At 37.4% G+C, this 14,851-nt stretch overlaps 1 protein-coding gene across 1 annotated transcript in view; it reads left to right on the top strand.

Moving 5' to 3' along the window:
* The first annotated feature begins 5,823 nt into the window (after window positions 1–5,823).
* The window catches only part of Mnr (Membrane-bound Notch regulator), a 105,369-nt gene continuing 96,341 nt past the window's right edge, over window positions 5,824–14,851 (top strand). Inside the window, exon 1 of the mRNA XM_064699999.1 lies at window positions 5,824–5,912. The gene's annotated coding sequence lies outside the window, so the exon portion shown is untranslated. The remainder of the gene's footprint in view (window positions 5,913–14,851) is intronic.

The following is a 14,851-nucleotide window of genomic DNA, read 5'->3' as shown; positions in this document are numbered from 1 at the left end:
ACTTGCAGGCATAATTTATATAAACGAATCGATCTGTGAAAGTTATAGAACTTGACTTGGCAAATATTATCTATCCTAAGCTGAATCATTGCTTGATTAATTCAAAAAAACATATTTCTAATGGTAGCTTGTACATATGCCGTAATGTAGGGCATTTGGCAGTCGGCTCCTATTTAGATTTGCCAATTGGAACTAGTCTTTTCTTTTTCTACTGGCCGCCTCTTTTCACATTCAATTGCATTTATTGACCAAAGAAGTATTTTATTACTTTACGCTTGGCAAATATTTGTGTCCAAATGATATCAACATGGATATCTCTATGTGTTTGTTTGTGCGCGTGTGTGTGTAAATACATACACATACGTGTGTAATTGTGGCTGTATGCACTTCATGGCTGCTTGTCTTTGTGCTTATTGACCCACAACTCGGAATGAGAGCTGGCAGATAAATAGACATACATATGTAAGTATAAGATGATTCAAGCGCCATGTGAGTAGCCTACAATTGGGTGATTTGGTTATGCGATGGGGAAGGGGGGAAGGGGACAGTGGGCGTCAGGCGGTGGCTGTCTTTGGTGGTTTTTGTCATGAACGGAGCGGATAAGGTTGACGTTAATACGAGAGAGGAGAGACCTCTAGTGCACCCACGTCTCTACTTTATGCCGATCTGTCAGATTGCATGACCGCAGGGCTAGCTGATATATTCAGGCCACTTTGATTTCTCGGCTTTAACTTTTACACAAAAAGACTCTCTCACTCTCTCTCTCTCTCTCTCTCTCTCTCTCTCTCGCTCTCTATTTTTCTTCTTCTTGCTTTCTCTGTTCTCTTTTTTCTTGTTGTGTGCGCTCCACGAACTTTGGCAAATATTTTGGTCATTGCTGAGATTTGCGTGCCTTCAATGGTTTTGTTTGTTCTGCTGTCCACAAATGGTGACTGAAGCGTGTCCCTCTGTCTCTCTCTCTCTGTGTGTGTGTATATATGTGTGAGTGTCTGTGTGTGTGTGGCTCTGAATGTGGGTAATTCGGTCATGAATATGCGAACAATTTTTCCCATTGTATGCCATACAATGTCCGAGTATTTTGGGTGTGCGCATACATATTTGTCGCAAATAGACTACATTACATTACTGCGACAGTTATCTCTTGATGTATGCACAAATACATATAATAGAATTATAGGCAAAGAAAAAGTCGCATAAAAAGCATGAAAACATATGCCTATTGTACACAGCATTGACAGAAACAAACAGAAAATGTAGTCGACTAGCCAGTTACCAACTAGACATATTAGGAATTATTTCGTATTTGACTAAGACAAACTAGTTCTTCACATTTAAGACATCACCTTTTCACCTGAGAAAAGTGTGAAGTTAATCGGGTGGAATGCAAAGATTTCCTTCCCTTTTTCGAACGTTCCAAAGTCGACGAAACACGTATTCAGTATTTTAAAATGTAGTTAACAAAAACTGAGCTTGAAGTCGATTTTCGGAAAACAATTTCAATGAATAAATGCATAGATCTTGATCTAAATTCATTTAAAGTAATTCCATTGAGTTCCCCCTTGAGTCGATTTAAGGGGTTTTGAAACACGTCTCAAATTTATTTTTGCTAAGATCTTTAACCGTTTCCCTACAACCAGACACACCTGTGTGCGAAAATTAAATGTGCATAAATTACATCACATACCTGTAGTGGAAGATTCAACTTCGTTTGGGCTATACTTTAATCACCAATCTCTATATATAAAACTGTTTGTCCTGACTGACTGACTGACTGATTGGTGATCAACGTACAGCCCAAACCGTAAGAGCTAGGAAGCTGAAATTTTCACTGTAGCTACCTTATGTGATGTAGGTGCACGTTAAGATGGGGTTTCGGGAAATTCCACCCGCAAGTGTGGCAAAATCGCGAAAAACGTTTGTATGTAACTTTTTTGCTTACCATCGGATCGGCCTCAAACTTATTTTCAAAGATCTTTGTTCAAATTCATTTAAGGGGTGTTTCACACTTTTAGGAAAATCCATTCCTCCTTGGTGGAAATGGAGGTAAAAGATTTGGTGGGTGACGTTTCGCGCGCAAATTCATTTCCAGAGATCTATAAGAAAAATCATTTGATACGTGTTTCACACTTTTCGCAGAATTCAAACTTTTTCGGGTGGAATGCGACTCAAAGATTTGTTGTGCGAAGTTTTAAATTGTGTCCGATTTGCTTCAAACCTATTTTCAAAGCTCTACATAAGAATGTAATGAATGCGTCTTTCAGCGATTTGGGAAATTCGACTCGCAACAGTGGTAAATTTGCGGAAAACGTTTGTATGAAAGTTATTTGTTTACCGTCCGATCAGTTTCAAAATCATTTCAAATTTTTTTGAGAACATTGATTTTATAACATACGTGCCACGGGCAAGGCCGGGTTATACCCGCTAGTCAGTCTATAAAGCAGTCAGGCCATGCATTCGTCAACCCGTCAGAGTGGCATTCAGTCAGTCAGCCAGCTATTCACTCAGTAAAGCAATCAGGCAATCAATCAATCAGTCGATCATTCTATCAGTCAGTCGAGCTGATGGTCACTCAGTAATTTAGTTAATCAGTCGGGCAGTCAGTTAGGCAATGAATCAGTTAGTTCAGTCAGTCAATCGACCAGTCGTTCAGACCATCAGCCGGGCAGTCAGTCAGTCAGTCAGTCAGTCAGTCAGTCAGTCAGTCAGTCAGTCAGTCAATCAATCAGTCATGACAAACAATCTTAAATATATGCATATGTAAATAACTTGAATATTAGTAACATTCACTCGTGTATGTCTTTCTGTCTGTAAGTTCAATCAGATCATACAGCTATATATGTTATATAGTATACATTCGCACATCCAGCCTCTCAACCAGACTTGTGTTTGCAGGGTATAATAAAGGCCGCGTATAAAATTTAATCGCAACAAAAAATAAAAAAATGACAAGCAAAACAATGCCCATGAGTGTATGATTAAAATTAAATGTGTTGCACATGTTGAACTTGAAAATTGTGGTGTTGGCAAAAGCTTTGGAATGAACACGGAGTAACTTGAAGAGCGAAGGAGAAAGACAGAGCGACAGAGAGAAAGAGAGAGAGAGAAAGAGAGAAAAAGAATGAAAGAGAGAGAGATAGAGAGAGAGAGAGAGAGAGAGTGACAGAAATACGGAATGAGAGCTTATATTTAGACTTAACAAGAATAAGCTTTGTAGTTGGGTGAACAGAATTTCTTCTATAATCTTCACCCAATGAAGATGGAAAAGAACTGGTGTACAGCAAATGTGTCTACCATATTCATTATTGATAAGGATGAGAAGCTAAGTGGGTCAGGCCATGAACGCGATATCTCTCCCCATTTCCATAGTTTAGACAAATATCAAATTCGAGATCCGGATTTTCATTAAAATTGAAAAATTTTAATTGCTAGACATAGCAAACTTGGGATTTAGGTTCTCGTATATTATATACAGATTACAAGCAATTCCATTCTGGATCTAAAATATGTATATTAATAAAAAATATATTTAAAAAAATATAATATACTATAATATATAAAAAAATGTTAAAGAAATGGGAGAGCTGGAATAATTTTTTAATATATATCAGACCAAAACTCGTATAGTCTCTGAGATCTGATATCTGTTTATACAGACAGACCGACAGACATGGATGATTTGACATGGATTTTATGCTGATCAAGCATTTTGATTGAGAGTTTCTTGCACAGTTTCATTATGGTATCTTTATAATTTCAATCTTGTCATATTCTGGTATATTTCGGATTTCTTTTTGATACAAAATTGAGCTTCGATCTTGAGCTTAAGCTAGGATTCTCATATTCGCTTGCCATTGGACTTTTACCTATAAATCCAGCAATGTTAACTAACCATTGATAAGCATGGGTGTTGTCTTAGCTTCACGGTCTTTATAACTTCTCTTATATTTTTAATCCAACTAGAAACTATCTCTTGAGCTCTTTATTTATTTCACTGCGTGAGCAAAATCTAATAAAACTTTGTCATGCATTTTCATAAAAATATTTTTTATTAATTAAATACGTAACATTCAGCCTATCCTGATTTTTCGCGATAGGCGCTGTATCCGACTGGAATACTCCCACAAATATTTTTGAATGGATTAAGGGTTTTTGTTTACATTTTGTCGCTTCATCTTAGTTGCTCTTGACATTACATTTTCCTTCTTTTTAATATAAGAGTCTAAATGGGCAGTAAATAAGGGTATAGCAGGCAGGGCAGGCAAATATGTCTGTTTTTCAAATTTTTTTTTATTTTAGTTAAGTATTTGACAGAATAAGAAATGGACCCATTTTTAAAATAAATAATAAAAAGCGTAAAATGAAATGGTCGATTGATTCACCAACACTTAACCAAACTGAGCAAAGCCACATGCGAGTCCTACGTCCGTATGAGTATGCAGAACACGGTACCACTCGGTTATTCAAGAGGTGCAGCGGGAGGTTCACTTCATTGGGATTGCTTGAATGAAGCGCGCCGAACCGGTTATGTGTAGGTGATGCACATGACAACGGCTATATTAGTTTTGGTGAAAGGCTTGTAATTGTTCAGAAAATGTATATGTATATTTTAAGAATTTCTAAGAGTAGTAAATACTATAATCAGACGATTTTTTCAAATTATATAGCTATTTACAAACATAGGCATGTACACATGAAACAGGAAATCAGCAAGTGTCATGAATATAATATAATAGAAAGAGGTATTCATACATATGTATATTAAAATACGATTATATTTTCCCATCTTAATCCAGCTTCTGTGCTTGTTTTTCTAATCATATCAGCGCACTACGCATTTGGTTATATTAATGGGATATATGTACAGTAGCGGACAAAAAATCCGGAGAGGATTTATTATGTTAAATTATTTGAATGCTATTCAAAATTATATTTTTGATTACATCTGCATGCAGAAACTATTTTTGAATTTCCTTAAAAGGCCTTGAACCGATCCTTGACACGCTTAAGAATGTAGGTTTTCCTTCTCACTGATTTTTCTCTTAATTGAAACGTATACATATTTATTATTTTAAGATCAAAGGAATAAATTCTGTCCGTTTAATTTAATTTACAGTTGGGTACACTAAATTGTATCGAATGTCTTTACGTATATAGCCTGAAAGTAAACCCTTTTATAATATAATATATCGATCATTCTCCGTCTTAGACTGAGCAAAAGTGGTTGTCCGGGTTTTTCGTACGGCGCTATACATATGTATATGCATATATATATATGTACATACATATGTATATAGAATAGCATATGCTCGAGTGTGTATAGGTTTATGTATGTATGGAGAGAAAGAGCTTATCTTATAATTACTGTGCATCTTTAGCGAACAGATAAGCCAGTAAAACTATGACAAGTACAAAACGGGTCTCAAATATTTGATTTAATTTAAAGTACATTGAAAGTGCTGAAAGTCCAACTGTAGGGCAGCGCTTCAGGTGCAAGACCGTTAGTTGCTGCGCCTGCTGTTGCTGCTGCTGCTGCAAAAACAAAAAAAAAACAATCAAACAAACACTGAACAGCTGCTTGCTTGGCATTGAAAACGTCACCGAGCGACAGAGCACGTTAGAGAGCAAGAAGGAGAGCAAGAGATTGGTGGAGCGGATGAGGGAGGAGGAAGATTGTTGGGGCAGGCTGTCAATGCGGCATTCGTGTTTCCAGCGCACGACTAGCGCACGAAGCACGACCAGGCGCACACGAGCAAAACTAGCGACGAAGACGATGGCGACCGGTTTTTGGGGCCGCTGGCAGTCAGTGGCTCTGCCTGGCGCCTCAGTGCGAAGCGAAGCATCGAAAGTGTCAGGTGTCTAGCGGAATTTACGTTCGTTTTTGTCTCTCGTATATTTGGCGCATATTTTGACGTACGTTGCAAACTGCGGTGATTTCTAAAGCAGCTTTAAAAACAAAATAATAGAAAATAAAACAAAAAAAAAAAAAACAATAATAAACAGACACTAAATAAAGAAAGTACGAATTTTTTCGCGATTGTCGGCAAGATTTTTTGTTTAATGAAGTTTTTTGTGCATTTTTTTTTCACAACATTTTTTTTTAATTGTGTGTTAATAATCATCTTCCATCTAAAGTGCCAACAACATTTCCGAATATAAATAGAAAAAAAAAAATTAAAATACAAAAATATACATTGTTATTGTTGTTGTTGTTGTTGTTTCGCGGGAATATAAAATTTATTTACATATTTCTATCTAGTAAATTTTCCCATTTGATTTGACTTTGAACTTGAGCGTGTGTGAGACAAGGACGGTGACGCGAGAGACACGAGCGGCATCCGATCGGCATTGATAATAATAATGATATCGTGTTCTTTGGGGGTTTTTTTTTTTATATTTTTTTGACAACCGCCTAATTAGCAATTTATTAATTGCAGTTTTGCTGTTAAGCTGATTTCATTGACTGATTTCAAGCTGCAATAACAAAAAGCTCAAAAACAAACGAATAATTGACAAATAGTTGTAATTTAGAAACAACTGCGAACTTTGCTGACGCATGCAAAAGTTTTGTGCCCGAACTCTCGTAATTTGCGTCAAGTATAATATGTATTGCAAACAATTTGTTGTGAATCGTCGCATGATAACCTTCTGAGATCATTGTTTCGATCAGAATTAAAAAGAAAAGTTGAATGTTTTCTCAAATATCAGCTTGCTACTCAGTTCGAGAGGTGTTGAATATGCATGTGTGAACGCATGTGGGGCGCACATTAATTAACAGACGCATACTAAAATCAAGTTTGCTGACAGTTAAATGTTCTTGTCAACTATTTAATGCTGCAAATTAAATATTTGATTTTCGAATTCGAAAATTCGAGTGCAGCTCTCTGCGATGCGCTTCAACTGATTTCGTTTCCCACTGGGCTGCTTGTAAATTGCGTTGTTCGAAGCTCAGCCAAGTCAAGCTTGGAGCGCTCTCTCTTGCTCTCTCGTTGAGTTGGGATCAGGCAGTAATAAACCGTTTATTGCGGTTGTCTCACTTCGCTCTCGAACGGTAATTTGAGTAACACGCTATAGTTAATAATGCATTGTCTTACGCCTCAAGTGGAGAAGCGTCTAGTTCGACGAACTATAAACATTAAGTAACAATAATAAACAACAACAACAACAATATCAGTAAGCTGAAGCTGTTATCTAAGTGTCTGTGCTTTGTCAAGTCACATATAATATAATACAATAGAAAACATATACAAGCAATAACAGCAACAACAATAACAACAACAACAGTATTAACAACAATCACATCAAAATTGTTGGCTCCAAAACACGCAACAGTCCGTCAGCCTAGGAGCTGTCTTCATCGCGTGAGCCTTTCCCCCAACCGCCCCATCCGCTTCACCGCCGCACCGCCGCACCGCTTCTCAGCCAGCGGCTACCAGTTCCGGCCGGTTCCAGTTCCAGTTCCTATTCACAGCAGGACCCAACCCAGACTTCAAAAAGTGCGCGCCGTGCGGTCGACTTTGCCTCAATAGACATACTTACTCCTAGCATACTCTACAAACATATTGCACTTACATACATAGTTGTATATCTATAACAAAATTTGTTGTTGCTGTTGTTGTTTTTACCACTACCAATTTTTTTTTTGTTTTCCATTTTATTATATATTTTTTAACCGCCACCGCTGTGCGCCGCTGTTCCCGATCCCGTACCACAACGTCGCGACCGTGCTGTTTTGCTTGCAACCGGAGAGTAGGTCAGGTCAGTGTGTATTACTTTACCAACTATTTAGCTATACCATGGTGGCATTATTCGCATTATTATATTATAGTCTACCGTACTCCCCATACTCATTTTCGACAGACTATTGCCGTTACATGCAGAACATATTGGCTTAACAACTTTTGTTTTGCATTCGTAGTTAAAGTTCACATTGTTGTGGTTCATATTTATGGACACTTGGGGTTCACTTGTTCTTTCGGCTAAACGGGTGGTTCAGTAAGTGCCGTTATGAATAATGTACTCCCTAATAGGTAATCAAGAGATAGCAACATTTCTAGCTATGTTTCTTTGCTAGTTGGGCTCTTGACAGTTCATTGTTTCACATTTCTTCTAGCTTTACAAATTCGTCACACATCTGTTGTTCGGCTACTTGACTCACACACACACACATACACACATATATATATATATATAAGCACACACACACACACACGCTTACACAACATTATTTTCGCTCTTTTTGACAATTCTCTCGGTAGTATTTCATATTTCAATGCCGTTTGTCATTTTTTTTTATTTCAAAATTTGACATGGGAATCATCTTTTTCTTATGCCCACTTCAAATAGGTAAAAGCGGGTATACTATTTTTGTGCAAATGTATGTAATAGTCAGAAAGACGCTTCTCTGATTAACTGACTGGTGATTGACGCACAGCCCAAACTTCTTCTTTGTGGAAAAACGGGTTCAAAGATTTCGGACTCGAACTAATTTCCACGGATCTTTAAGAAAATTCATTTGAGGGGAGTTTCACACATTTCGAAAATCCACCCAGGAGGAGAGGATGTGGATCAAAGATATTTTAAAATATTTAAATATTTAAAATATCTAATACCCTACATTAGAACTTAATAATTATGTGTCTCAGCGATTTTGGAAATTAAATCCGCAACTGTAGAAATTCGGCGGAAAACGTTGTTTCTAACTTTCGGTCCTGAGTCGATGGGATTCTAACTTATTTTCATGTCATTTCTATGTAAAATATGACTTGAGACGTGGGTTTCAACACGGGAAATGGGAAATAGGTGACTAAAATTTGAAACAAAATACTTTTACCGGGAAAGAGAGGGTAATACCAGCCAACAGCAAATGTGAGGTCTTCTTAAAAAATATTCTGATCAGCAGACAAAAACAGGCTGTAAACCCAAAAAAAAAACAAAATTGGGCTGGTTCAGTTCACGGTTAGAACAAATAATTTCCGGTTCGAAGCCAGATTTGTATAAAACAGTTCAATATACTTATTCAGTTAAGAAAACATAAGGAAGTAAAACATGTTAAGAAATTTGTTATTAATACTCCCTTGAGGCAGAAGATATGTATTTTGGGATCAAAATTGCAGTTTAAAGAATTTTAAACTTTCGCTTAATTTAATTGCTGCCCAATATTGGCAGCTACCAAATATTTAAAAAATTTGTGCTTTTAAAAAATGAGCTTTGGCTTAGTATTTGACCCAGCTAGGTTTTTGTTGGTAAACAAGTCTGAATCTGAACTGGTTCAGCTTAAATCGGTTTGCAGCCTTGGACAAAAAAATACATAGATCGTGTCTCGAGTTTAGTGCTAATTTCTGAGCTCCATAACTTTGTTGTCATGCTTAACACTAAAATGGTGATAATAAGGTCTATCTTAAGCTTAAACAATATAAAAAATTCAATATTATTTATTTATTTTATGTTTCTTTATGCTGCAAATGGAAATAAAAATGTTATACATTTTTATAATGAGATAATGTAGCGCACAATAGTTTTTACTGAGCCTACCTATCTCTCTATATATATGTATATAATTGTTTTCTCTAACTGACTACGCACAGCCCGGGCCGTAACAGGAAGCTGACTCTTGAGAATTCACAGACTTTAGAAAAATGTATTCCCCAGCCGGAAAATGGTAATTTACGGCTGTATGGGTACAATTGAATGGGTCTTATACTTAGATTAGGACTTTGACAACATTAGACAACAGACAACTGCAACAAAATCTTATTTCTATCGGGCATCTAGGTTTGAGCCGAAGGTCAAAGATATCAGTGCTGTTTATCAAATGCGTTTAGTTGATAGTTTGTAACTTAATCCTTTACTTCTAGTACAATAATCAAGTAAAGTGCTCTAGTCGAGAGTGCCTGATTAGCAGGTCGTCTAAGCCCCGCGCCAAGCTGACGTTACAAATATTCTAGCTTTTTTATATAGATAGCTAGACATATTATATACAAATATACACACGAGCACGCGCTCATACCGCAAGCTGCGCAGTTTATGTAGCGCATGTGATTCTTCTTCCCTTTGACACCTCCTATATATTTATGAAAAATATATTCTTTCTTAAGTTCGGTGTTTAAAGTCGGATTCTTATCAAATTTGTAGGGCTTTAATATGTCATTAAAAAGTGTGCATATACCAAAAGCTCTAGCCGTTAAAATGAGTTTTGTTTCCAATTTTAAGAGGAATGGAATAAAATATTTAGTATCCATAGAGTGGAATACTCGTCATCTGCATATACTATACGAAAGCTGACACTTGAAGATCGGTGCATCTAGCTCCTTAATTTTCCAGTTATGCTTAAAAAACCATGTCTAAATAGCAATACTATTTATCATTATTTTGGTTATGACAGGATTTATCAAAAATGAAAAACTTGTTCTGCGTACGATATAGATATAAGATATTTAATTCAGATTTCAAAACCTTAAACTTAACTTATATATATAACAGCTTAAACCAAACATTAGTATTAAAAAAAAATAAAATTTAAACGTAGGTTTTTTTTTAATCAATAAACTCGACTTGGTTATTCGGAATATGATATGAAGATAGACATACATGGAAACAGAGCATCTCGCGTGGTAATTAACTGGTTTCCAGCATATGTACTTCCCCTGGTTGAAGTCAAGCGATCAATAATCCATCTGAAACTAACCCAGACCTCTTTACCATATGGAACTAATTTATATGCCATTAAGTGCCATGAGTAGTTTGCCAGATTGGCGAATCGTCGTTGGCTTACAGAACACGCCCACTTTACGTCCATGGTGAGATGTGGTTGGAGGGGGTGTGGGCAGGGAGGGGGGCACGAAAATAATTTGCAAGTTGCTTGGGTAAAAGTTGATTTCGTTTATGGGTTTTCAATGGGGGGGCGGGCTGTTAACTGTTTAGTGGAGGCGCCACAAAACAAAGAAACTATGCGAAAGTTTGTGACTCAAACAATTAACTCCGATTGAAAGTTATGCGCAACAAGATAATTGTGGCCGATAATTTATTGTGGCCCCAGCAACGCCTCCAGACATCCATTCGACCACTCGAGTGGCGCCCAAGTGGCTCGATGGGATTTCGCCACGCCGTATTTTAATACTGTCAGTCTAGAAAAATGCCTCAAAGTGCTCCCAAGGCACGGACCAAGGCTGAGCGAGTGAGTGACAGAAGAGGGGGTTGGCTACTGAGATACAGATAGAAATCAGCAGAGCGCAACAAAAACAAAGGTACAAAGCGAACTTTTGGTAACTGCGACTGCGACTGCGACTGTCAAGCCAAATGCACCCAGACAAAAGGGAGGCGAAAGGAAGCGCAAGGACGCAGGACAAATGTTTCCAGGCCATGTTGCACGTTTGTTGTCCAGCAGCTAAGGCGCACAGCTTGCACCTAGCCCAGCTCGACTAGCCGAATACCCTACAAATTGTAGCTAACAAATGTTTTAGCATTGAAAATATCCTTTATTTAATGATAAATAGTGTCCAAATTATTTACGGGTTTTTACTTTAGTCTTGTACTAGAAAATGTAGCATGAACGAACAAACATTATGTTTGATTTAATTAAATAACAAACATTACAATTGTAGAATGGTTTACCATATGAATAATCTTATTTTAAAGTATTGTTTTTGAGCTGAGAATGAATTTATTCTCTGAGTTTTTTAGGCATTCAAGTTGAGCTCTGCGTAGAGTAATACGCCCTTCTGCCTAGGGAATAGCAAATGCTCCACATCTTCAGCCGGACGCCTCTGTGGCGCATTTGCGTTGCGGTTTGTGCAACAAAAAATACAAAAAAAAAACATTTAGCAATAGCTATATTTGGCAGGCCGAGCATTACATACTCTATGACCCCGACGTAATTAGAACGACAAACTTTATATTCGATAGATACTTCTATAAACTATATAGTCTTGTAATCTGACTGCAAAACTCAATGACAGGTTGACCGAAAATATATATACCTTATGGCGTCTTACTGTGCGTTACGTATTTTGTGACAAAATTTGACTACCCTCTGGAAGAGTATGAAAAAAACGAAAAAAGACTGGCGGCAAACAATGCGCTGCAATATTTTCAAGGTTCCCAAACTGCGGCAGAGCTAAATCATAAGCATACACAAAGACAGAGACAGAGAGAGAGAGAGAGAGAGAGAGAGAGAGAGAGAGAGAGAGAGAGCGAGCTAAAGAGAGTGAGAGCGAGAGAGAGAGAGAGAGACACTGTGTTGAGTGCAGAAGTAAAGGAAAATCTTGAGGTCTATTTGGCTTTTAGCCCCCGGACAGCTGTCCAAGTAAATTTGCAGCTAAGCCGAATAACTAAATCAAAGAAAAAGTCTGGCAAATTAAATAATCAAAAACAATCCTTTGGCCCTCGAAACCTCAAAGTCCCCTCTTTGCAATATTCTGTGGCGTAAAATGATGACAAAGCTGGCGATAAAAGCAAATTGGATTACGTGTAGATTGGTTAACCTCATCAACAGGCGCACACGTAGACACATACATGTATATATATATATATATGTATATATATATATATATGGGGAAGTACATATGTATGAGCTCGTTTACTATACTCACTTGTGTACTCATGTACTCATTTATATAGAACGTTCTCTTCGACTTGACCCCATAGCTTTGGCAGTGAAAGGTTATCAATAGTCGCGGGCATAATCTCAAAATGTTTTGATTTTAATTCAGAAATCAACGACAAATATGTACATATTTCATTTTAAATTTCAAAACAATTTAATTTACATTCGTATTTTTCGCTCCATTAAAAGGCCTCTCGGCCGAGAGGCCCTCAAATTGTGTGTGTGCGAGTGTATGTGTTTGAATTGTATAACAATTCTATTAGAACTCTCGTCGCATTTGTGTGTGAAAACACGATTCCGGGCTGAGAGTATATTGTATGGTAATACTATGCACTGGCAATTGAGTTGGGCTTGTTGGGAAGCAATTCATTTGTAAATATAATACTTGAGGCATTTTCAATTTTGTATAATTTATGGCACATTGCAATGCTCGGTATGCATTTTGTTTATAATTATCATTGATTTGTTTTATGATTTTCAATTTATTACTCATACGCACAGTGGGCCAATCACTTAGCTCTCACTCTCAATTGATTCGCTGTTGAATTCAATTTGCATTTGCCTTCATTTATGTACACATTTATGTGTATCTGGATCCTTTTCCTAATGCTTTTTATGTTCCTTTATCCCTTTTTGTTTTTACATTTTGCCCTGCCCGCCCTCTCAGCCGACTGCTTGCCACTGTCACGCCTCGTTGCATACGTCGGCGTCGTCGTCTGTCTCAAGGGCGCCACAAAAACCGCGACATACGAGACATTTTTAAGTTGCGACTGGGGGCCGAGGGCAGCTGCTGGGGGCCGGGACGGTGGGCGGAGTGCAGAACTGACATGAGCATTGCAATGAGAATTGAATTGAAGCTAAAATCAAAATATTTACTAAAGCGGTTCAACAATTTCTCTGAGGTATCGCGCAATCGATTTATTTTCGGGTATCAAACAAATTTTCAATTGAATGCATACCGTTATATATATATATATATATATATATATAGTTGTATTTTTGTTATGCGTTGAGACTAAGATTACTGAATGAAGAATAATTATATGTAAAATATATAAAAAATGTATATTTATATATAGTACATATCACTCACTATTGACCAACTGTCTATATAGGAACTATATAATATAGTAGTCCGATTTGATAAGATTTTGCAGATGTGCGAGAAGGGTGAAGCTCGTAATTGCTAAGTTCGGTCAAGATATCTGAAAACACAGAAAATGTTCAATACTCATTATTCAGCCGATTCATTCAATAGAGCCAATTGATATAATTGTTCGATGTAGATAAGATGTAATCATATCTTGTGTAAGGAGGATGTTTGAAGTCGTAAGTGCCTAGTATGGTCGAGACATCGTGAAAACGATGAAAATTTTTGAAATTCAAATCACCGATTGCGGAAAATTCACTCCGCTGGGTGAAAGTTGGAGCTTAAGGGGGAATAGGTTATATTAAAATTTCCATGGAGTGCATAAGTGATATCTGAAACTTAATCAATAACTTAGTCCAGACAAAGCCGGGCAATATCCGCTAGTCAAACTATGAACGTAATATATACAATCGTTTTCAGCAAGATTATAAAAAAAAGCATTCGACTGCTTCAGCGTATGAATCCGAGCGTATAGTATATACATATAGTACACACAGCTCTATGTGTACCTGACTAACCTGTATTATTACAAAATGCGGGAAATTTTCGCGCTTTTGAGTGAATTTCATTTAAGTGCAGTCATCAATTGCCTGAGAAGGGCTTCAAAAGTTTTAAGATTAATCGATCGTTTTGATTCGATTCCATTCGTGCTGCGGTCAGGCCAAAAAGTAAAAACTGTGAACATTTTGAATTGAAAGCAAATACCTTTTGCATTGCTTTTCAATTTTGAGTGGCCTCAACTTCTGTAAGATTGTCACTGAGCTTAAATTAAAAAGGGGAAGCGGTAACTGCTGCCAGCGCGCTTCTCTGCTCGCTTCTCTCTTCGCCGTCAGCTAGCTGCAACCATTAGGTGGCATGGCTTGGCGGCTTGCTTGAAGCTGATGGCTGCGCTGCGTCTGTGGCGCCACAGAAGTAGATGGCTAAAGTTAACCTTGAAATGCAGTCATGTCTGCCAACTTTATAAACGGATGTGACAATTCAATTGTCGTCGTTGCCACTGCAACTGTGACTGTGACTGTAACTGCAACTGTAGCGGCAAATGTAACTGCAACCATGCAACGCCTTGCAGCAGCGAAATTTGTCATGTCATGGCACGAGCG

The sequence above is a fragment of the Drosophila montana genome, unplaced genomic scaffold (genome assembly GCF_035044405.1).
Source record: "Drosophila montana isolate Dmon_TW-CO22-7 unplaced genomic scaffold, ASM3504440v1 contig_1624_1, whole genome shotgun sequence".
NCBI lineage: Eukaryota > Metazoa > Arthropoda > Insecta > Diptera > Drosophilidae > Drosophila > Drosophila montana.
The sequence above is the reverse complement of the archived record's forward strand: the minus strand, read 5'-3'. Positions and strand labels throughout refer to the sequence as shown.